The 25076-nt window shown below is 39.9% G+C and overlaps 1 protein-coding gene across 4 annotated transcripts in view; it reads left to right on the top strand.

The window, feature by feature from the left end:
• DIAPH2 (diaphanous related formin 2) overlaps positions 1 to 25076 on the top strand; it is an 886560-nt gene that overhangs the window by 3750 nt on the left and 857734 nt on the right. The gene's annotated exons all lie outside the window — the stretch shown is intronic.

The following is a 25076-nucleotide window of genomic DNA, read 5'->3' as shown; positions in this document are numbered from 1 at the left end:
CCATGGAATGTATTTTGTCAACTGAAGTAGTACAGAGAACTCTAGAAGTGTCATGAAGGGGACATCCTAAATCCCACGTTTTTAAGGCAGTGACTTAACCATTAAGAGAGGCTAGTGTTAAGGTAGAACCAGCAGCCCTCACACACATACCATGGTGTAGAGTGGCTTAACATTCTTTGATGTTTTTGCATTTTGACTTTGTGTTTCTGTATAATTCCTGAAGCCTTTGGTTGTTTAGATAGTAGAGTCACATTAGTAACTTGAAATAATGGAAGTTAATGTTCTGGTTCTTACATAGCTTCCTGAGTATTTGGTTATTTGTTTTTAGTTGGATAAATCATGTTTTGATTTTAATTGATAAAGGCTGAGCACAGTGTGTTCCTGTATGACACAAACACTTACTGAGCACGTACTACGTTCTAGGCATTATTCTGAAGATTGGTGATACAAAGGTGCCATTGTCTAGTGAGGGAGACAGGGAAGTTAATTAATGACTACAGAGTGGTGTGATAAGGAGCAATGGGAATATGTATTAGCAGGATGATAATAGAAATGTGGAGTGGCCTGTGAATCTAATTGGATGCTTGAGTGTGGTAAGGAAAGGCTTACCATAGTAGGTAACATTTGCACCAAGGCTTGAAGAATAAGGCATTAATTGAAGAAGGGAGGGAAAGGCATTTAAGGGTGAAAGAACAATGAATACAAAGGTAGAGAGACATGGTGGCATGTCCAGTAAAGAAGCTGTGGATAGATGGTAGTGGTTGAAACAAAGGTTCCATATAGTAGACCTGTTAGAAGAGAGACTGAGTCCAGGTCATGATGGGTATTTGTATGCCATGTTAGTTTCAGCTTCTTTCTGAAAGCCATACTAAGTCATTGAAGAAGTGTAAGGAGGAGACTGAGCTGATCAGAATTGTGTTTCAGAAAGAAACTTAATACGGTGGAGAATTTCTTGGACAGGGATGCCAGAATGGAGGCAGGAAGACCAGTTAGGAGGAGCAGAATGGCATAAGAGTTAGATGTTTAGGGTTAGAGACCTGGATTCCAATTGCAGTGCATCCACTCATCCATTTCCTAGCTCATCCATTTACTCGGCATATTTCTCTACATCTCAAGTTTCCTCCTGCTGATCCATTGCCTCTCCTTCCTGCTACCCACCCTGAACATCTTCACCAAATTGGAAATGTCCGCCATATTTCTCCTTTATAAATCTAACCCGCCTCTCACAGTCCAGCTGGTGCCTCATAATTCTCTCATTCTTCCATTAAACTTCAGCTTACTGAAGGCTCTTCCTTATTCTGAATTCCTATTGTGGATCTGAATGTTATATGCTGATCTCATACCTCCAAAAGATTTTAAAGTACTTCTGGGCAAGGGTCCTGCTTTATGCCTATTCTTGAAAACCTTGCAGACTGGTGCTGGGGTGCAGAGCTACTCAACAAATGATTATTAGCTGGGAATTCTTTCCCTATAGGCCAGACATTTTGAGAGTGTAAATTGTTGAAAAGAGGCTTTTTGAAAAAGAAATGTGCCATATTTTCTCTTAGAATATATGCTCCATCAAATGAACCTATCTGTACATTCTTCTGTGTCCTTTCTCTAATTTTGAAAGTCGAGAAACTTCTTGGCTGGACGATCTCATCGCTTACTGCCTCGTTTGTTTGGTTGGGTTCTTGTGATGTCACAGCCTGAACTTCCATGTGGGGAACCAGTATTTAAAAAATGGTACAAATTGCATGTATTTACAAAACAGAAATAGAGTCAGAGATACAGAAAACAAACATGGTTACCATGGGAGAAAGGAGGAAGTGGGGGAAGGTGGGATAAATTGGGAGATAGAGATTGACATATACACAGTATTATATATAAAATAGATAACTAATAAGAACCTACTGTATAGCACAAGGAACTCTTCTCAATACTCTGTAATGACCTATATGGGACAAGAATCTAAAGAAGAGTGGATATATGCATATGTGTAACTGATTCGCTTTGCTGTGCAGCAGAAACTAACACAACCTTGTAAATCAACTATACTCCCATAAAAATTAAAAAAAAAACACAACTGATGATAACCCAAGTAACATTTTATTGGTATTAATAGGAGATATCAGATTATTGGCTAAAGAATACTGAATAGAGGACCAAAGGACCTGGGTTCCAGTATTTATTCTATCTTTTGGTTGCTTGTGATCTCTGATGAGCCATTTAATACCAGAGGTTTGAGCCCTTGATTAACATCTGCCAGTCAGTGATAAATGCTTTTCTGATTTGCTTTACAAGGTGGTTTAGATAAAACACAGTAATGAATGAGAAAGCATATAGGAAATTCTATATTGCTATGCAAATATAGAGCATTATTGTTAACCCCTTGCATTACCTGAATCAAATGTATTGTGGTTGGATAGTTTAATGGCTTTCTTGCAATTTGATAGTTCTAAGATTATTGTATGAAGTGCCATAATATGGCTGCGTGCTGATTGAATGCTTATTCTCTCTCCAATTCCATTTGAAAGATTATACATTCTGTCCTTCTGCTAATAATTCTTTCTGTTTAATGAATACAAGATATGAGTTTAACTTTTATTTTTCACTGTAATTTTTTTTAAAAAGAATCGGGCTATCCTTTTCTTTCCATGTATCAATTTGAGGCATTTAAAATTTCTGTTAAGAAAGCTTCACTAGATACCTATGACAATTCTGTCTTGTCAGGCAGCTTACTGCTGTTATACAAATAAGAAAACTGAGTCACTGATGTGTTAAGGAGTTTGACCTAGAAATAAGTTTAAAAGCTCTCAGTTCTCTTGTCAAAGTTAGCTACAGCACTGAGTCATTATGCTTCAGGCACTCTGAAAGTGAAAAATTATTCAATCTCTTTTTTTGTTCCTTTTTGGAACAATTATTGTAATCCACCTAGATTTCACTCTGAGTGTCAAGAGCTCTGGCAGTAGCAACATGTCATTGAAGTAAAATCATATTCTTTTCCAACCTGGTCTCAAAGGACACTGTAAATAACAGGATGTTCTGAAAATAGTACATACATAATTTATGATAATTTACATGAATCAGCACATTTGACTAAATAGCACTGGATATCAGTAGCACCATAGAGATGATTATTGAAGACCCAACTTTCACCTCTTCCTATATTCCATCTGCCATGTAGAAGAGACCAATTCCTTCTGTCAGATTTTGGCTGTTTGATATTTTCTTTTGTCTCATGACTGAAGAAACTAAGATGATGGACAGATGACTTGAAATACAGTTATATACTTGATATCCAAGTGGGCATCTTGTAGAAGATACTCAAGTGGAAGACAGCTCAAAAATGATGCATGTAAAGGGAGGCTGAGATAACATTTTCACATAACTATTTATTATGAATGTAGTAGAAAGAAATCAATTCACACTAACTTAAAACTTATTTACCTGATCAGGCTGAATCCGTTTCAGTCTAAATGATTTACTTGGGCTGTAGCTTGAATAGACATTCAGCTGAATCCTGATCCTTGCTTGCTTTATGTGAGGTGGCCTGGGGAAAAGGGTATTGGTGCCTTTCTCATGAAAGAATCTAGAAAGCAAAATCTTACTAATCACCACTTACACAGGCTTTGGTTTAATGAAGGTTTTGCTGTATTGCTTTAGCGAGAGTCAGCTACATTGCTACCAGATACAGAACAGCAAATCGGCCTCCAGTCTCTCCGTCTGCTAGGGTTCTATGTCGTGGTGCCTAGTGCAGGTGAGAAGTTTCTCAGCTGGCTATTCAGGCAGGCCTAGGTAGGAATCTACGACTTCATTAGGAATGAATGATTTCACAAATGCTATTGATTCAGTCACCTGGCAATTCTGGTGTTCATCCAAGGGAGAAAAGATGTTGGGTAAAATCCTTTAAAAAAAAAATCTATTTGTTCTTCTGTGATAGATATCCACATGCTTTTGTAAAGATCTGCTCAAAATTATGAGGAATTTTTCTCTACCTTTAATTTGTTGGTCTTTCCCCTAGCTAAAAGTATCAATAAAATAGCTAAAATAGAGTTTTCACTTTAGTTATAATATGGGCTAGTTAATAAGGCTTTTTAAATAAAAGGTATGAAAAATTTCAACATACTAAAAAGTAGAGAGGATAGTATAATGAACCACCATTGGGTATTTATACCATTAACTATGTATAGTAGTTATTTTGATTTTCAACATTTGCTTCATCCATCCTTTATTTTTTTCCGTGCTAAAGTACTTTAATGTAAATCCCAGATATCGTCATTTTACTCCTGCATGCTTCAGTGTGCATCTCTATAAAAATTACTGACTTTGTCACATCTTTAAAAATTAACATATTCCTTGGTATCATCTAACACTCAATTCATAATCAAATATCCCCAGTTGCCTCAATAAACAGGTTTTTAATCTCATGTGTGCCTAAGTAATGTGCATGTCATCGAGCTCTTTAAACAAATACAGCTTTAAATTAATGGTAAAATGTCGTTCAAAGTTGCTCCACATAAAGTGCTATCATAAAGTATCAGCTCCAATTAAGTTCACTTGTGTCTTTAATTCTGTAGAACTATCTGGAAAGTTTGACTGTACAAGTGTGGAGAGGCTCCTTAGAACAGCTACTATGTGTTGAGAAAAGAGACCAAATTAAGACTTTTGGCTCCACTCACTAATGGGGTAATCACTCATTCTTCATTTTGCAATTTGTGGAGTGGGGTTGTGTGCAAGAATTTCCCTCCCAGGGAAATTGTAGACAGCTGGGCAAAGGACCGTCTTCTTGAGTTCTGTCAATAAAGGGTTCATGTAACTCTTTGATACACTCACGCCTATAACTAAGTTTATGTTATTAGCTCTAGTTTCAATTTCCATACACAGGCCAATTTGGTACTTGAAGTGTCTGTCTGTTTTTTAGCCTTTTAATGTTTTTTAGCCTTTTTAATACACTCTAAGTTGCCGCAGGTGGATAATTGGGTGAGCAAAAAGAAGTCTGAACTATTAAGTTTCCTTATTTAGACATTTGTGGGGTTAAAATTGAAAAACCAGGCTACACTAATGAGGTGATAGAGCTGGGGATGGGTGGAGTGGGTAAGTATGAGAAATCAACTTGGGCAAAAGGCCTACACTCCACACAGATTTACTGAAGAAATTGTGTAACCACTACTTTCCAGACAGCAATTTAGTGCTGTTATTGTGCTGCACAGCAATAGGCATATAATTTCTTGAGCTTTGCAGACTCAGGTAGCTTTAGGCTGGCAACCCATCTCCACCCTGCAACTTCTAAGCTAACCATTTACTGACCCAATCAGGTGGGTGATTTTTCCTCAAAACAGGAGATGAGTGATAATTGTTGGGGCTGGACAGGTGGTGTTTTTCGCCTTTTGTTTTGGTCAAGGGAGGGATAACTCTGGAGGTGGTATTTTTTGTGCTTTGAGATCAATCACTGATAAAATGTCAAAGGCTTAATAGCATATTATGCTGGCTGAAGCTGCTTAAGGAAGGTTCTATGTGGAGAAAGCAAGACCTTGCGTAGACTGCACACTGACATTTTGAACTTAAATGTGTAATCGAGACCAGGGCCGCTGTGTATGGTTGGGCCCCACGCACAGGTGTGAGACCACATAGGTCACATCACTTACCAAATCATTTGCCTAGTCACAGGACTGTGACTTCTGGGGACCACTTTTCCTGGTTCACACAGAGGTGCAATACGGGCTAGCTACTGCAGTTAAGACCAGTTGGATTTTATTCTTTTTTTTTTTTTTTTTTTTTTTTTTTTTTTCAGTACGCGGGCCTCTCACTGTTGTGGCCTCTCCCGTTGCGGAGCACAGGCTCCGGACGCTCAGGCTCAGCGGCCATGGCTCACGGGCCCAGCCGCTCCGCGGCATGTGGGATCTTCCCGGACCGGGGCACGAACCCGTGTCCCCTGCATCGGCAGGCGGATTCTCAACCACTGCGCCACCAGGGAAGCCCGGATTTTATTCTTATACCAGATGAGAAATTCAGCAAAGCACAGAACTTAGTTTAATGTCTCATTTACCATAGGTGTTTTCCATTTGTCATTGATTCGGTAAAAACAGTATAAGGTGTCCATGTATGTACTATGTTGTCCTAAACCTGCTTGTGAATGATTGCAGCCCTCAAATGTAGAGGGCTGTGTCTTTGAAGATCTAGGTTACAGGTTCAATACGTTGATTACTTTCTCTGACCTAAGGCTCCTCCCTTTCTGCCCTCCTCCTAGTCATTTTCTTGACTTTCTTGTCCTGCGGTGCTTCACATGGTTACAGATTGTACAGGTAAGACTGCATTTTTTTGTGAAGTTTGTGTCATAACTCCAATTTCTCTTCACTTACATTGCCCACGATTCAAGGCAAGAACTTAAGGAAAGTTAAGATGGGTTAAAATAAATTGACAGAAGCATTTCCTCTAATAATATGCTCTGCAGTCTAATAACTTGCATTACGAAATCAATGTGTTCCAGAAGAGTCAGTGTGTACACAGAACGTTTGTGAGTAGAAATAAACTTTTCTTGGGCTGACCTCACAGCTTGTTTTTCATTGGCAGTGCATTAGCTTGCATTCCGCCCCCCCCTTTGGTTGAGTAGCTAATGGTCTTTAAACAAGCTATTAAAGGGAAGAATACTTTTGCAATGCAAAAAAATAAAAGTGGCCTGGATTTTATCCGTGCTGGTGGTTTGGCTTTTCATGTATTTGTTTTACTAAAGCAGGGCTAACTCATGTTCTCTGATCTCTAAATTCTCAGGCTTGCTGCGTATATCCTATGCTTGCTTCATCAAACCGTTTTCAGATGGTCTTGTGAATTTCTGAGAGATCCAAATCTTCCAGTTTTATATAAGCCGAGTAGGTCTGAGACCAAATACGAAGCTTTAAGTGGCCATATTTCTGTATAAAATGGAATTGAGGCATTAGCTATACCTTAAAGTAGGAATTGTGCCGGGCTCCATGCTCTTTCTACCAGCTCTGTTGTAGCTAATTGTGGATCAAAATGTTACATTACAAACACCTGCTTTCAACCCTCCCTTTAAGTAATCTATTATCACTTGCATGTTTCCAACCCTGAAGATCATCACCATCGTTTTTACTTGTTTCTGCCATTATACACCATTATTAATGGTGTATCCTATGGCCTGGCCACAGAAGTAACATGCAGAAGGGTGGCCAATGGATAGGAAATCAGTGACTGAATGTGAAAGATTTATTTAAAAGCATTTCCTATCTACACCTGTCATCAACCATGTTGCCATAAACTAGTAGAAACTTCATTTTGATCTTAGTACCACCGCTTCGTGTTTTCAAGGTGCATCTTATTTTATAGAATCATGCTATACAGAGTTGAAATAAGCTAAATAGGATATCTAACTGATCCTATTAAGTTGTATTTTTTTAAGAGTTTCTGGCAATTTAAAAAGGTTATATAGAGAGTAAGCTAACTACTTAAAATGTAACGCTGGGCAAGTCATTTATCTCTTTTCTCTCTGGGTGTCAGTTTATTCTGTAAAATAAGGGAGTTGAAATAAAGTCTTCAAGGTTTCATTCAGCTCTGACATTCTGGGAGTCAAAGGTTATTGAGAGCTGTAATGAATCTGCCCTAACATAAATACATGACATCTGGGTTCTAGTTAGAAGAAAAGTTGGCAGTCATGAAAGATAACTGTTTAAGGCTGAATGCTCAGGGTGAAAATACAAGTTAACTTTACTGTCCTGTTTCTGGAGTCTGAGTTAGTCTAGTTCAGTGAAGGTAACGTCAACATGGTTTTAACCATGCATTGTGTGCAGGGCCCTGCTGGCTCTCCTCTGGGTCATCCTCACCCTTGGGTGGTAGCCTTGGTTCACTGACCAAGGGCAGTACTCAAGCCTGCCCAGAGCTGATTCTCAGTAACCAGTAAGATCATACGTGCCAGTTGTTACCCGAAGTACCTTGCATGTATTGGGTTGGCTAAAAAGTGCCTTCGGTTTTTAAGTAAAAATAAAAGACACACTTTTCATTTTTACCAAGAACTTTATTGAACAACGTATTCACACTTTTGTTCCACTACTTTCTGCCATTTTTCAGGCAACTTCATAATTCAATCTTCCCAAAACTTTTCATCTTTTTGAGCAGAGAACTGTTCCAGGCGCCTTTTACAGTCTTCCAGGGAATTGAAATTTTTTCCCTTAAGAGAATTTTGTAAAGAATGAGATAAATGGAAATCCGAAGGTACAATGTCTGGTGAATACGGCGGATGAATCAGAACTTCCAGCCAAGCTGTAAAAGTTTTTGCCTGGTCATCAAAGAAACATGCGGTCTGCCATTACCCTGATTGACGATTATGCGTTTTCTGTTCACTAATTCTGGACGCTTTTTGTCAAGTGCTGCTTTCAGTTGGTCTAATTGGGAGCAGTACTTGTTGGAATTAATCGTTTGGTTTTCTGGAAGGAGCTCATTAATCGAGGACTCCCTTCCAATCCCACCATATACACGTCACCTTCTTTGGATGAAGACCAGCCTTTGGTATGATTGGTGGTGATTCATTTCGCTTGCCCCATGATCTCTTCCATTCCACGTTATTGTACAGTATCCACTTTTCATCGCCCATCACAATTTGTTTTAAAAACAGAACGTTTTCATTACGTTTAAGTAGAGAATTGCATGAGGAAATACGGTCAAGGAGGTTTTTTTCCCTTAACTTCTGTGGAACCCAAACATCAAAGCTATTCACATAACCAAGCTGGTGCAAATGATTTTCAGCGCCTGATTTGGATATTTTGAGTATGATGGCTATCTCCCGTGTGGTATAACGTTGATTATTCTCAATTAATGTCTCAATTTGATCGCTATCGACTTCAACTGGTCTACCTGACCGTGGAGCATTGTCCAATGAGAAATCTCCAGAACGAAACTTCGCAAACCACTTTTGACATGTTCGATCATTCACAGCACCTTCTCCATACACTGCATAAATCGTTTTTTGCATTTCGGTTGTGTTTTTTATCTTTCTTGAAATAATAAAGCATAATATGCTGAAAATGTTGCTTTTTTTCTTCCTTTTTTTTTTTTTTAAAGAAGATGTTGGGGGTAGGAGTTTATTAATTTATTTACTTTTGCTGTGTTGGGTCTTTGTTTCTGTGCGAGGGCTTTCTCTAGTTGTGGCAAGCAGGGGCCACTCTTCATCGCGGTGCGCGGGCCTCTCACTATCGCGGCCTCTCTTGTTACGGAGCACAGGCTCCAGATGCGCAGGCTCAGTAGTTGTGGCTCACGAGCCTAGTTGCTCCGCGGCATGTGGGATCCTCCCAGACCAGGGCGTGAACCTGTGTCCCCTGCATTAGCAGGCAGATTCTCAACCACTGCACCACCAGGGAAGCCCTTTTCTTCCATCTTTAATACTAAAATGGCTACACAAAAATTCACCAATTTTAATAAGTCTTTTTTAAAATGCATGCTGATATGACAGGTATCACGTACAATCTAACAGAATTATTATTATTTTATTATATATATATTTTTTGGTACGCGGACCTCTCACTGTTGTAGCCTGTCCTGTTGCAGAGCACAGGCTCTGGATGCAGAGGCTCAGCGGCCATGGCTCACGGGCCCAGCTGCTCCACGGCATGTGGGATCTTCCCGGACCGGGGCACGAACCTGTGTCCCTTGCATCGGCAGGCGGACTCTCAACCACTGCGCCACCAGAGAAGCCCCAAACAGAATTATTTTGAATGAAGTTAAAGACAACTAAGTGCTACTAGAGCCATCTTACAAGAAAACCCAAATGAACCTTTTGGCCAACCCAATAATTGTCAAGAACCGTATAGGGTCTGGGGTTTTATCCTGCTTGCCCATCTGTTGCTGTTTCCCAGATGATTACAGAGGACTCAAGACTCCTGGGTCAGTGACAAAAGATGTTTTTTTATTCATTACAAAATCAGTGGCCAGAATGTCAGCATGACATGCTGGTTCACTACAGTCCTAAGTCCCATGAGGTAGCCCAGGACGGATGCCTACCCAGGCAGTCAGTTGCATTACAGGAGAGGAACACTGAGCTTGGTGGACTTCCCACTTTTATGGTAAGCAGAAGCAAGCCTGCTCTTTGTCTGGGGAGGGGTGATATTAGTACCTCATCATCTCGGTCACTTGCTACAAACACAACCTTGGGAAATGGCCTGGCTGATGTGTTGTTGGGCCTTTCAGCCTTGGCAAACCCAGCAAGAATGTGCAGGGATGCTTGGGTATTTATGGCGGATATCCTCCCCCCCATCAATAGTAATTCATTTGATCCTCACAACAGTTATTTTGTAGGTGTGGAGAAAAGGCTCAGAGCCAATCAGTAACTTGCTCGAGGATATGTAGTGGTGAATTTGGAATTCAAGACCAGTGTGCCTATAAAAATCCATGTTTTTAACCAAGATTTTGCATATATTGCCTAAGACCGTAAACTTCAGAATAGCTCTAAATTGACCTGAAGACCTAATGGTTCTCTAGACTGGTGATGGTTGGACCTGCTCTAGATTTGCACTATGCTTATGTCTAATTTAGAAGGGAGAGTTCAGGGGCCATTCATTTTAGTGCCACTGATAAACAAAAGTTAAGATTCTTTGAATCACTGCCATGAAATAGAGGGTCAGATATGTGACCACTTACTTATTAGAAAAGAGCCATGAGGATGAAAGTGATGAGGCTGTGGATTTTAAGGATGCATGAATGTAATTCTTAAAAATACCAGTCTGACTTCTATCAAATAATGTCATGTTCAACATAAGGCCTCCTGTACTTTACTACTGTTGCATACTGCATATGATTCTCTCTCTCTCTCTCTTTTTTTTTTGGGGGGGGGGTGTCTTTTTTTTGTTAGCCATGAAGAGAGTAGCTTCTGAACTGGTTACTTTGCAAGCCATCCTGCCTGCTTCATCTTGTAGTTTCTATCTCTCCTCCCCTCCCCACTCTCCTTCTGTTTGTGAAATTCTGTGTGAAGTAAAACTGCTTTGGAAAAGCTAATGCTATCTCCTACTATAAAAGTACACGACATGCATTGTTTCTTGTTGAGGGGAGTGCCAAGAACCACCTACCTTCTCCTGCTGCTTCCTTCTCCTTTCTGCTTTGCCTAAAGATTGGCTGCTAAAAAAGTGTGGCATATTCAGCCAAGTGCTATCTTTTTTTAATTAGGCTGCTGAAAGTGTTGTGACAAACTATTTTTGCGTTAACATGTTGACAAGTAATAGAGTCCTAAACTATGGGCTTAGGTGCCAAGTGATATGGAAGTTCATAATGTGATTTGTGGTCTAGTTCCTCAGCCTTAACCATCTTAATCACCCAAAGGAAAAGAGAACCTTCAAACAAAATGTGATGAGTAAAATAGATCATGAATATACCAGTATATGCCTGGAATCAGGCTATTTCACACTTAACTAATCTTAATGAGCTGAAATTTCTAGGTTGGTTCTTTTCATGGAACTATGTACCATCAGTATGTACCATAGAACTATGTACCACTCTTTTCATACAACTATGTACAAACTAGGAGGTAAAGGCTGTCTTAAGCACACATGATGATATAAACGTAACTGGGACAGCAGATAATTAAGCAGACTGAGTATTTAAAAAAATTTTGTTTTTCAAATATCCCTCCTATCTCTTCTTACAAATTCATGTTTCCTCCAAATATGGTAGTGGTTGCTGATGTCCTTCTTTGGTTTTTGACCTCATCTAACACAAAGAGCTTTGTGTTTTGGACAAATATTTAAGGAAGGATGTAGCATTCCTCTGTCCCCCAGAGTAGGTTCTTTATCTTTACACCGGTGGTTCTCAGTGAGGTACAATTTTACCTCCCAGGGGACACTTGGTAATTTTTGATTGTCAAATGTCCAGACATTTTTGATTGTCACAAATAGGGGAGGAGGATGCTACCGGTATCTAGTGAATAGAGGCCAGGGATGCTGCTGAACATTCTATAGTGTGCAAGACAGCCCCCCATGACAAAGAATTATCCCACCCAAAATGTCAATAGTGCCAAGGTTGAGAAACCCTGCTTTGGAACCTATGACTTTTTGTTTACCTAGCCTGAAAAATGCTTGTGGCTCCTTAGCCATTCTTTACTCTTCATTCTGTCCTTTCCTCTGTATTGAGACAGGGCCAGATCTTCAAGGAAGATGTCTTCAAGGAAGCATAGTTTATTTCATTGACTCCCACCAATTTTATTTTCATTACTTTCCTTTCCATTGCTGGATATCTGCTGGGCTGGAGTGTGTATAACTTCGTAGCTGTAAATGATGCCTCTTAAGTTTATCTCATTTCTGACCTCTAAGAAAAATACTCATTCTCATCCTAATGCATTTAAAAGGCTGTTTTTCCATCTGCTGATTCCTTGATACCTCAACAACTTTTGACACTGGTCACTTTTAAGTCATCATCTGTACGGATTTTAGATTCCATGGTCCAGTCTTCTCTGGCAGCTTCTGCCTCTGAATCGGTTGACTGCCAAAAGTAACAGCTTTCCTTGCCTCCCACCTCAAAAATTTTTCTGCTCTTTTCCACGTCCAGTTGCAGGCAATCATTTGGCTCTTCCAGTGCTACCTGAATGCAGTTGATGCCAAGCCTTTCTAGCTACTCTTGACTCTCAGTTCAATACTAGGTCATTGTGTGCTGGAAGACGTCTCCTAACTATGGTGCACTGCTACTAAAAACAGCATATAGTTGTTGATTCATTTATCTGAGACCCATCTGAAACCTCAAATACTTTATGGCAGTGGTTTTAATATTCTTCCTCTTTGCAGGGAAAATAAAAATTAACTTGACACCCCTACCCCCTTAACAGACAGACAGACAGACAGAGACACACACACACACACACACACACACACACACACACACACACACACACGGTATTTATCAAGCTTACTTATTCACAATGAAGTTTACTCTTGCCTCACTTATCACCAGACTGTATTAATATAATATTAGTCACTGACTGACCTTTACGGTCTCTGTTCCAGTTGGGATCAAGGTTAACTTCCCTGTTTCACCAGTGAAAGTCAGTGACTACTTCTCACCCAACTCATCAGGACCAGGCTTATGTTCATATTTAGGGTTACTGTTAAGTTACCTAGTTTTATCTTCCTTTTTATGTTTGCACATTTATTTAAGTGAAGCCATTAGCTGTGTTGGTCCATCTGCCTGAAATGACCTCTTATCCTTTTCTTCTCTTCACACTGAATCTACGTACTTTCCTTCCATTTTTTCCATAAATTCTTAAAATCTTAATTGCTTGATTAAAAGTGTTATGGTCAACTTCTTCCCCTTCAACTTGCAATTTCCCATAGAGAAGCAGTTCTTTCTGCAACACACGTGGCCGTGTTCACGGTTGTGGTCATTATAAATGGATGTTACAGTGTATGATCATTCCACACATCAAATCCTCATTACATATGAGGCACCATACCGAGGGGATAAACACAACTACACATAGGTCTTACTCTTGAGGAGCTTGTGGCCTAGCGAGAAAAGAGGGACAGGTGAGTCTAAAGTAGTAAGTCCTGGGCTTCCCTGGTGGCGCAGTGGTTGAGAATCCGCCTGCCGATGCAGGAGACACGGGTTCGTGCCCTGGTCCGGGAAGATCCCACATGCCGCGGAGCAACTAAGCCTGTGAGCCATGGCCGCTAGGCCTGCGCGTCCGGAGCCTGTGCTCCGCAACGGGAGAGGCCACAACAGTGAGAGGCCCGCATACCGCAAAAAATAAAAAAAATAAAAAAAAAAATAAAGTAGTAAGTCCTGTGATACACAGGTGTGGGCATAGTGCTCTTGGGAATGTCACATACTGAGCCTGGCAGGGAGGGGAGAGACTTTGCAGAGGCCATACTGGAATCTGAGTCTTGGAGAATGAAGAAGAGTTTGGTAAGTTTACTTTTTTTTTTTTTTTTTTTTTAATGTGGTACCCGGGCCTCTCACTATTGTGGCCTCTCCCATTGCGGAGCACAGGCTCCGGATGCCCAGGCTCAGCGGCCATGGCTCACAGGCCCAGCCGCTCCGCAGCATGTGGGATCTTCCCGGACCGGGGCACGAACCCGTGTCCCCTGCATCGGCAGGCGGATTCTCAACCACTGAGCCACCAGGGAAGCCCAAGTTTGGTAAGTTTAAAAGGGAGGACATTCTCAATAGAGGGATCATCATGTACAGACGTTTAGAGTTATGGAAAAGCAGTGTTTTTTTTTTTTTTTAAGAGTCATTGATTTGAAAATGTTAAGATCTGGGAGGGAAGGAAGGTTGTGACAATTTGCTTTGTAACCCAATATGGATGATCATATGAAGCAGTTTTTTACCAACTCGTAAGTGAGGTGGAGAGAGGGAACTAACATTCACTGAGCACCTACAGTGTTCCAGGCATTGTTTTGGGAGCTTCACATTACCACCTGACTTAATTTTTATCCTAAATATATATGGGAAATGTAGTTATTTCCCACATTTTACAAAGAAGGGAAATGAGTCTCAGAGAGGTTAATTCTGATTCCAGAATACATGCTCTTTTATGATAGCATGCTGCCTTCTCAGAAGTAACAGATTATATTTAAAATTTAGAGATGAACTATAATATTTTTCTACTTTATGAAAATCAACTTCATATTTTGTATTTTTATATTTTGTTTTTCCTCCTATCACAAACCTTACTAAGAGTCTAATAAATGTATCTTAACACATTTCCTCATTGTTAGAGTAAGTTAGCTGAGAAAGAATAGAGCTTGAGGAGCTGGCTGGGAGTTGTCCACAGACATCTAATTTAGAGCTGAATACGGTTCGTTTTACCACTGAAGATTTGGGCAGGCTACTCAGGTGGAAAAGTTCTAGCTCTGAAATTCTTGTTCAAGGCTTAATCTAATTTAATAAGTGTTTCGGAGAAACCCACCCCAGGACTGTGCTAAGCATTGTTAGGGTACGAAAATCAATAGTCCTGGCCTGCTAGGAACACAGACCTAGGGTGGCGGGGTTAGGGGGGAATGTGGTAACTGCTACTGCACAGGCAAAACGCGCTGCGAATGTAGTGCCGACTTCATGGAAAGATTGGCAATAGAGGAGAGTCTTAAAGTACAGGGAGTCCTTCTTAAACAAACAACGGTGGAGAGCGGAGGGGGGCCATTCCCTGTAGTGAGAACAGTATGCACCACTGCCAGGAGGCTAAGGAGTTTGGGCAAGTTTGAGGCCTTAAGAGTTTTAGGCCAGGGAGACCCAGTTGTACAAGTGAGAGTAGTGGGCAGGGAGAGAGCCGCTCCATCACGGTGAGGCCAGATGCTTCTCTACAGTTTGGACCCCATTCTGTAACCCTGGAAGAGTATCTAAGCAGGGGAGTGAGGTGATAGGCCTTACAATCAGACCTTCCTTTAGACTTTTTATAATTCAGAGTATCACTAAGTCTAAAATCTTTTGTCAAGACTCCGTGGTAATTGGCCTGTTTGTAGTGTAAAGAGAAAGGCATCTATTAATTCTGATACCTTTTGGCATGCTTTTATTTGACAGCTTTGAACTAGTGAAATTAAACATGTACCGTAAATAGGGCATTTTGATAACTTACAGTTTTGTAGCGACCTAATTGGCCCTCGCTCCCACCTTTTTCTGTAAATCAGTGCCTCTAAGTATACAGTGTTTTGTTTTTTGTTTGCTTTTTTGTTTTGTTTTGTTTTTTTGCAAATTGATACTGCTGTTAAGGTCAGGTAGCTTACATACAGCGCTGCTGCTGTCAGACTGATGTGTTCTGTTCTGGGCTGAATTACAGTCCCCAGAATAATCCCAGAGAAGCTGCAAGATTTATGATGCACAAAACTAGGTAAAATTACCCTCACTGAAGTGTTGTCATGATTTGGTTGTTTTTTTCCATTTTCACGTATGAGCCTCCTAGGACAGTGTAAGAAGGGATGCATTGCTCCCAACTATGGCAAAGTCGTCTAAGGGCTATAATTTGAACTCAAGTCCCCTACTTAGGATAATTAACTTAAACAGGTGAGCTTTGTATTAAGAGACACTGTCAACTTAGTTTTATTACTACAGCTTTTAAAGCTTTTATTACTACAGAGGCCCACATGAATTTGAGATAAGAGCCAGAGGAATGGAAATTTGTCTATATGCAAAGGATTTTACATACCCAGGATATCAAAGTATGTGTTAATCTGTGTTCAAATCTAGTTTTTGCACAAAACTGGTTTTGTAACATGTGACTGAAACAGTATCTATTACCATTGTTTTTATTATTACGTTGATTTGAACATAAGATTTTAAAAATATGTATAGGGTTTTGAGGTTTAGCTGCTCCCTTAAAAGTAAAAGTAAACTCTCTTTCTGTTATATACATAAATATTATTCAGTGTTTTCATTTAGCTGAGGGTAAAGCTATCGATACTTAGGCCAAAATGTGGCCTAAGTATCCAAAATGTGGCCTAAGTGGCCTAAAATAACCAAATGTGGTTATTTTCTCCTTCTTGAGTTTAGAGATGTTACCTAGCATTTGTTTTACTGAAAGCAAATGATTATTTTTTATGCAGTGGTTTGTAGCTATAGAAACAGGACATTATTTTGCAAGGTATAGGCTGGGAAATTTTTCAAGCTCCTTGTTGCATTACAAAATTATTCTAAAAAGACATCGGTCTGTAGGACATGAATCATCCTTTGGTAGACAACTTTCTCATGAGAGACTTGTGGTTCTTGCAAAATCCCTTTTGAGCTTTGAAGTGCGAAGAGTATTACTACCAAAGCTGAGGACAAGAAGTCTCTGAGTTATAAATACATGGCTGAATGAAAGGCGCTTGAGCAGGGGCTCCCCTGGTACGTGAGAGCCAAAAATATTGCCTGGCTTTTTGCCTCCCCTTCCCAGTGATGTTGCCTTGGGACTTGGTGACCCAATCCTGAGTAGGAATAAGTCTCTGTTTTCTTTCTTAATCAGTGACCTCCATAAATGTGGTGGCACTGGAAACAATTTACTTCTCAAGTCTCTCTCCCACTCGCCCTACCATCTGACTTTATTGCCCAAATGTATGGGCTGATGAGAGGCCCGAACTTTTTCCTTTGCTACTTGCCCCTGCCCACTCCTTGCCTAATAGTGGGGGATGCATTTTCCCTTAGACATTATTCCCTTATTTGATAAATATTGTAGTGCAGTTCAGTTTCCTAATATTCTATTTAATGCTGAAGGACATAGAGTTGTGAAATATAGGTGCTTGTTATCAAGGGTTTTACAATATTATAAGGAGAATATGACTTGTATACATGTCAGTATTTGATTAGTGCCATATGAATGATTGGGATTTAGAGACAGGAAAGATTAATAATTTGGGTTGAAATACACTAGGAACTGACTCACTAGGTACTTCTTCCTCCCTCCCCCCACATTCCTCATGGGGAAAATGCATTCAGAATTCAAAACAGATCCCGCATGCCGCGCGGTACAGCCAAAAAAAAAAAAGTTATAATAAAAACCAAATAAAACTTTTAAAGTTGATTTTTTTAGTAAACAAAATGTTCCTGATTTTTTTAGAAGACCACTTTAAATTTTAATGCTAATTATAACCATTGCCATACTATTAATGAGAGATGCCCAGTACATTGAAAAAAGTAATTTCTTGATAAGTCTAACTGATTTCATATGTTACTTGAAAATGTGTTTATGAATGAGCACTATTGTTCAAAGATGAAACAAGTATGATGCTAAGTTGTATTTCCCTGGGACGGCAAATGAGAATATTTGAAGTCTTTTAAATGCATTAGAAATACAGTTTCCATTCTTCTATTCTTCTCATTCCTTCTAATCCTCTAGATTCCCTTTCATACAGATTTGTGAAAAAAGTGATTTTAGGACCACTGGCCTGAAGGCCACCAGAAAAGCTTGCTAAAAAACATAGTTTCTGGAGCCCCAGTGAACCAACCGTATGAGAATCCTTTTGGTGTGGGCCCTGCAAATCTGCACTGATAATCTGCCCAGATGATTCTGTACCCTAAAGTTGCAGATCCAATGATCTCAAGCACAGTTTGCAAAATGGCAGCCCTGCAAGTCACATCCGGCCCACAGATTTGTTTAGTTTGGCTTGCAGTCTTGGCAGTATGGTTTTGAAAATTTGATTTGTTTGCCAGCTCTTAAAAATTGGGATTTTACATGTTTAAATCCAAATTTCTGGCTTCCCTTGAAACATAAGTGTAATTTTGTAATACTGAACCCATGTTCCCATGTGACTGTCAGCAGTCCACTGTACCCATCTGAATGGGCCAGGTATTCCCAGATTAACCACAGTCCACCCTTACTGCATTTCATCCTGGGGTCTAGTGTTAGGTGACATTTACTTTCCTACGGTTGAGCTGCATCCCCCAGTTATATCCCCTGCTTAGAATCTGTATGCATTTGGGTTTTTGACTCACAATCCAAAAGTTAAAAAATAGTGAGGAAAAATGATTGGAAAGAGGTGAGGTTGGAGGCTGGGAGACCAGAGAATTTATTACAGTAGTAGAGATAAGAAATGAACTGCTGAACTAGGACAGTGGTAAGACTGGTGGAGAAAAGGAGGAAGTTTAGTTATGTAGAAGCTGGCAGCCTTGGTGACTGACTGAATTGCCGTAGGATCTGGAAGGGAGAAGGAGAACAGGCATGGTGGAGTAGGGAGAGAGGGAAGTAGGTGGGAAGATGAGTTTGGTTTTGGACACAGTAACTTTAGGTGATTGTGGGACATCGTTGCTAGGTACTGAAGTATAGCTTGTTAGGGAGCAGAGACCCTCCCTACTGTGCTAGAGGAGAGGATGACTCTGAGAGGAGCATATAAAAATGTCCTGGATCTATGTGTTTTGATTAAAAAAGCATATTAAAAAACCTGCCTGGGCTTCCCTGGTGGTGCAGTGGTTGAGAGTCTGCCTGCCGATGCAGGGGACATGGGTTCGTGCCCCGGTCCGGGAAGATCCCACATGCCGCGAAGCGGCTGGGCTCGTGAGCCATGGCGGCTGAGCCTGCGCATCCAGAGGCTGTACTCCGCAACGGGAGAGGCCACAACAGTGAGAGGCCCGCCGCGTACCGCAAAACAACAACAACAAAAAAAACCTGCCTGCTTTCCTAATGCAAGCTGAAAAAAAAATCTACAAAATTGTGACTAGCAGGAATAGACAGAAAATAGCATATCGTCACCTTAACCTAACCCCGGAGGAGGCACTGAACAAAGAATCCCTTGGCAGAGGTGTATCCAAATCCCTTGAGTGTGAGAGATTTTTATCTGAAGCATCAAAGGTTGGCAAAGGTTGACACATTGGTGTAGCATATCAAGATGACACAGTGATTTAATGACAACCACTGCTTTCTTGCAAATGGTAACTTTCCTTGATCTCTTCTACATTTTCAGTTTTGCTTTGTGAGTATTCTTTAGTACTGTGGACACTAGGAACACGCTGTATTCCAAAAAGTGTTTGTAAGACATTTTTCTTTTTTTATATCTCTGAAAACATTGTTTCTTTGGGAACATGTTATGTAGGGAGGTTAGGTTCCCAGGGTAGCTCCCCCTTTTCAAATCTGACTTAATGTACATTTCACATGACCTGTTTTATTAATAGTATGAGTCTGGACTCTGGGAGCAATCATGTACCATATAGTGTAGGAACAATGATCCTTCCTGTCTCTTTTCTAGGTACCAGGCTGACCCTTGGCAATATTTTGAAATTACTGAATTTTATCTTTGGGATTCCCCAAATCCCTTTGTGTACTCCTTTTCTATACAATGGTGCCCCTCCCTTCAGATGACACCCCTCCTTCTGTGATCCCCCCCTCCCAGATCTTCCATGTTCCTCAGTATTCCAAGATTCCCTACCCCTTCTTCCTAAACTCCTCATTTCAGTCGTATAGCTTCTCTCTCCTAAGTATCAGAACGAACTAAGTTATGCTAAAATCATTTCTGCTGGTGCAATGTTATTGTTATTTTTATTTTATTTTATTTATTTATTTTTTTGCGGTAGGTGGGCCTCTCACTGTTGTGGCCTCTCCCATTGCGGAGCACAGGCTCCGGACGCGCGGGCCCAGCGGCCATGGCTCACGGGCCCAGCCGCTCCGCGGCATGTGGGATCTTCCCGGACCGGGGCACGAACCCGTGTCCCCTGCATCGGCAGGCGGACTCTCAACCACTGTGCCACCAGGGAAGCCCCTATTGTTATTTTAAAAAGATGGTTGTTAACAAAAATTAATTGCTCGGTAAAATATCCAGCAGGTAGCACAGGAAAGTGAATAAAGTTAGATAATGAAAGAATGTTTTAGGGGAGTGGGTCGTTATATCAGCAGCCCTGATTTAATATTTTCACTTGGGAATAATCGCCTCTAAGCTCTTTCTCCTTTTGAGAAAGAGGAAGTCTTGCCTCTTCACTTATGAGCCTATCTCTCTCAGAGCTTCTCTGTATTCATGACTGCTTCCATGAGAGCAGCAGAGAGGCTTCTGGAGTTGAGGGTAGGTAAACAGGGCCAGAAGAGTGACTCTTCTAAGTTTGAGACTGCTTATACGACCTTTTGAGTGAAGGGTATATTCCAAGATGGCTTAATATAAGCAGCAATTAACTAATACAAAATCGTTTCATATTTCTTACCCACAAATGGTGAAATGCAGTTTCTAAGCTCAGACAATTTGATTATTGAGGCAAATGATGGATAGTATTAAAAGCATTGGTTTCTAATAATTTATAAACTACTTTATGTTCTTATCTGTTGAGTTGTATGCTTACCAAAGAGTCGCTTTGTTTGTTCGCAAACCTATACTGCCAGCTGTAATTGCTATTGTAATTATATGATTTACTTAAACATCATGAAATTGATGAACTGTGAGTGTGAGAAAAAAGAGATACTCCTATGAAAATTAAGTAGGAGTGTTTTGCAGGAGTTAATAAAGCAGCTGAAAAGATTGCCTGTTGTATTAAGCACAGAAAGTCTACTTTCAGAGGCAACTGAAAGTCTAGGGAAAAATAACAAAAATCTAAAAGGATTCCTATGACTTTGCAGGTATCTTTAAGTTCTCTCTTCTAAAGAAAATGCAAATAGTAGGGAATGCATTGAGAGAGTGGTTTATGAAAGGAAAACTGCTCTGAACTCTCGCTAAGGAGCCTATATTAAAAGAAAAGGCCTTCGTTCTACGTCAGAACCCATGAGGTATATTTCATGTTGTGAGTTACAATAAAATGTTGAAGATAATTTTTACTTTTAATGATTCCTCACTTTAATCAACTTTTAAAAAGTAACCACCCACTGGACCTTATCATGTCTGTACAATACTATACAGTAAAGGCTCATTTTCCATGCTCTGAAATGAAATTCTAGTTAGCATGTCACTTCTTTGTCATTTCTGGGCACAGTGAGGGACCAACATGCCTTCAAATTGCTTATTGAATGACCATGGTAGTCAAGCAGATTGTATTCTCATTTTTCAAAATTGACTGATCACAAATTAATTTATTATGACTTCCTTTCCATGAGAGATGAAGGCATTTATTGAATGTGGAAAATTTATTTTGTGGAGATGAAAAAGTAGGCAGTGATTTTAATATATGGTATTTGAGTTCTGTCTAATTACAGAATTTTTTTCAAGAATTTATCCAGGGGTAGACTTTCTGGAACTTTTGCGTCTTCTTAGGTAGTCTTAAGGGATTCTATATATTTGTACATTGACATTTATCACAGTATTCTGCATTTTTGGTAGGATTTTTAGTAGGGAGGTTGCTAAGTGTCATTTATGAGTGAGGTCTGATAGGGGGACTCTGGAACCTTTCCCATATCCTAACGGTTCTTTTCAGTCATTCAACTACCTAGGCTTACTCTGATCTGACTCAGCCTTCAGGGTGAATAAAGCAATTTGTCCCAAGGAGTTTGCTGGATTGACTTTTGTCCCTACTGTATTGAAAAAATAACATACTTAACCAAGGATCCTTTATGTCTTTTTAATGTTAGAATGTATAATAGTCAAGTGGTTAGAATTCATATGCAGAGGAGTATACCATATCACAATTTTTACTGCAAATTGCTCCTTCACCGTCCTGTCTGCCATGTTCTTCCTGATATTTAAAAATTTGAGTTGATTGCTTTTGATGAGCAAAAAAGAAATTTCCGTTTTTCTCTTGTTCCTTTTTGTGGATTAGTGCCCTGGATTTGAAGGGCTAGTTCTAGTGAATCTTTGGATAACATATAACACCCCCATGATTCCTCTCCTCAACTTCCCTGCTGTAGGATAAGAGAGAAAATTAGCCACTGGTTGGGAAAGTAGTTTTATAGTTTGTGTATATGGTAAATATTTTGTTGATTCAAAATGATTGAATGCTTATGTGTTACCGTGCCAGCTGGATACTTAAATGGGTGAAATATCAGAGAAATTATATGAAGTAGGGAAGAATGGGTCTCAGTTTTAAAAAAATTCTCGTTTTTTTTCCTTTTCAGAAAGAACGTTTTCTTTTACTTTACTACTGCTGTGTTTATCTAAGTCAGCTTTAAATGCAGCAGTCTACTCAAATGTCATAATATTTGCTAGCATTTTCTGTTCTTGCATATAATCAAGGTGGGCTTTTTATAGAAAACGAGTCTATAGTAAAAACAAAATTAAAACCCCCAAACTTCTAAATGGACAGCATTCTTGACAAACAGAAGTGATTATCTGACTAGGTATTGAATTCTTAGAATTTTGAACTCTGATAAATAAGCGGGTTTATTACAAAGCTGCTGTGAGGGTAACAACCTTGACTCTTCTGTGACTTTGGCCACATCACTTCACTATTCTGGCTCTCCTTTGTTTTCCATATCTGTCATCTTCTCTATAATCAGGATATATTGTTTGTTGCAATTTTGTTTTATTTGACTTCCTTAAGCCTATCAACCTTGATCCTAACTTTGTGTTTCAAATGTTTTATCCTCTTTATTGTTGTTGCCTCCTTTGTGGATTTTATATATGATTTTTCATCTTTTCTTTCTAGAACTCTCCCAGCATGGTTTTTACTTCCTCCTTCTCTTTCATCATTTTTTTTCTTAAAAGGATTTTATTTTCTTAAAAATTTTTTTTCTTAAAAGGATTTTAGTTTTATCAAAACAGTATATGTATATAATTAAGGTCAGTGGTACAGAAAGGCTTGTAATAAATAGTAATATCTCATGCCCCATCTCTTTCCATCTAGTGTTGTTCACCAGTGGCAACCCCTTTTAACTGTTTTGTCTGGTAGTTTGCTTCTTATCTCCAAGTAGTATGCTTATACTACTGTGTCTTACCTTATCTATCTTAGATACTATCTATTGACTTCTTGCTATGATAGAAGAGGATTGAGCTCATGCCACCCCTCACCATTCCATGCTTATCATCACAATACTGCTATCACTGTTTTTAGTTCTTCTGGTTTAAGAGTATACCTTGGGCTTCCCTGGTGGCGCAGTGGTTGAGAATCCGCCTGCCGATGCAGGAGACACGGGTTCGTGCCCTGGTCCGGGAAGATCCCACATGCCGCGGAGCAACTAAGCCCGTGAGCCATGGCCGCTAGGCCTGCGCGTCCGGAGCCTGCGCGTCCGGAGCCTGTGCTCCGCAACGGGAGAGGCCACAACAGTGAGAGGCCCGCATACCGCAAAAAAAAAAAAAAAAAAGAGTATACCTTCTTTGATCTCTTTTTACATGATCACATGTGATTTATTTGAGACCATGAAGAACAACATTTGAAGTCCATCTAGATTTTTTGCAAATTTTATGCATAGATTCTCTTTTGGTCCCTTTCTGATCATTTATCTTTGAATTGGTTTGGCTGCTTACCATGAAGAGTGGTATGGGTGTGTGTGTGTGTTCTTGTTCAATGCTTGTGTGTGTGCATGTGCACACCCCAGTACATATTTGAAAGTTCATGCATGTGAGAAGAGATAATAAAGACGAGCTGGAGTAATTCCCAGCCTGAACTTGAGCTTGTTTCAATGCACACATTCTCTCCTAATTTTGTTTTTATTTCCTTTACTCGGAGAGCATGTCCTTCTTAGTTTTTGCAATCAGTGGTCTTGGCAGCAGTGTCAGGCTCATTCCTGCCTCAAGGATTGTGCGTGTTTATTTGATTTTAAAATAGACATTTTTTTTAAAGCAGATTTAGATTCACAGCAAAATTGAGCAGAAAGTATGGAGAGTTCCCATATATACTCTACCTCCACACATGTACAGCCTCCCCTTCTATCAACCTCCTGCACCAGGGTGGTATATTTATTACAAATGAGAAACCTATATTGACACATCTTTATCACCCAAAGTCCATAGTTTACATTAGCTTCACTCTTGGTGTACATTCCATGGGTTTTGACAAATGTATAATGACATGTATCTACCATTATAGTGTCATACAGAATAGTTTCACCGCCCTAAATATTCTCTGTGCTCTGCCCATTCATCCCTCCCTCCACCCTAACACCCGGCAACCACTGATCTTTTTACGGTCTCCATAGTTTTGCCTTTTCCACAATGTCATGTAGTTGGAATCATACAGCATGCCGCCTTTTCAGATTGGCTTCTTTCACTAAGTAATATGCATTTACATTTCCTCCATGTCTTCTCATGGCTTGATAGCTCATTTCTTTTTAATGCTAAATAATATTCCATTGTCTGGATGTACCAGAGTTTGTTTATCCATTCACTTACTTAGGGATGTTGTGGTTGCTTCCAAGTTTTGGCAATTATGAATAAAGCTACTAAAAACATCTGTGTGGGGGTTTTTGTATGGATGTAAGTGTCAACTCCTTTGGATAAATACCAAGGAGTGATAAGAGTATGTTTAGTTTTATAAGAAACTGCCAAACTGTCTTCTAAAGTGGCTATATCAAGAATTTTTCATGGGCCGTTCCTACAGCCCCCACTTATTTTCTAGTTAACCTCTACTCTTCCTTAAGACCTCAGCTCAGTTCTCTCTCATCACCTCATTGACTTAGTAATTTCTTCCCATTGCATGCTGTCATAGCACATGTATCTCTCCTTTATAGCACTTATCATATTAGAAGTTTGTGCATGTGATTCTTTAATGTTTTTCTTTCCCACAAGTTTGTAAGCTGTATGGAAGCATGGATCCTGTTTGATTATTTGCTCACCAATTTATCTTTAGCACCTAGCACAGTGTCT

Source organism: Kogia breviceps, chromosome X, assembly GCF_026419965.1.
Source record: "Kogia breviceps isolate mKogBre1 chromosome X, mKogBre1 haplotype 1, whole genome shotgun sequence".
Taxonomy (NCBI): Eukaryota; Metazoa; Chordata; class Mammalia; order Artiodactyla; family Physeteridae; genus Kogia; species Kogia breviceps.
Note: the sequence above shows the minus strand (reverse complement) of the source record. Positions and strands in the feature narration are given on the sequence as shown.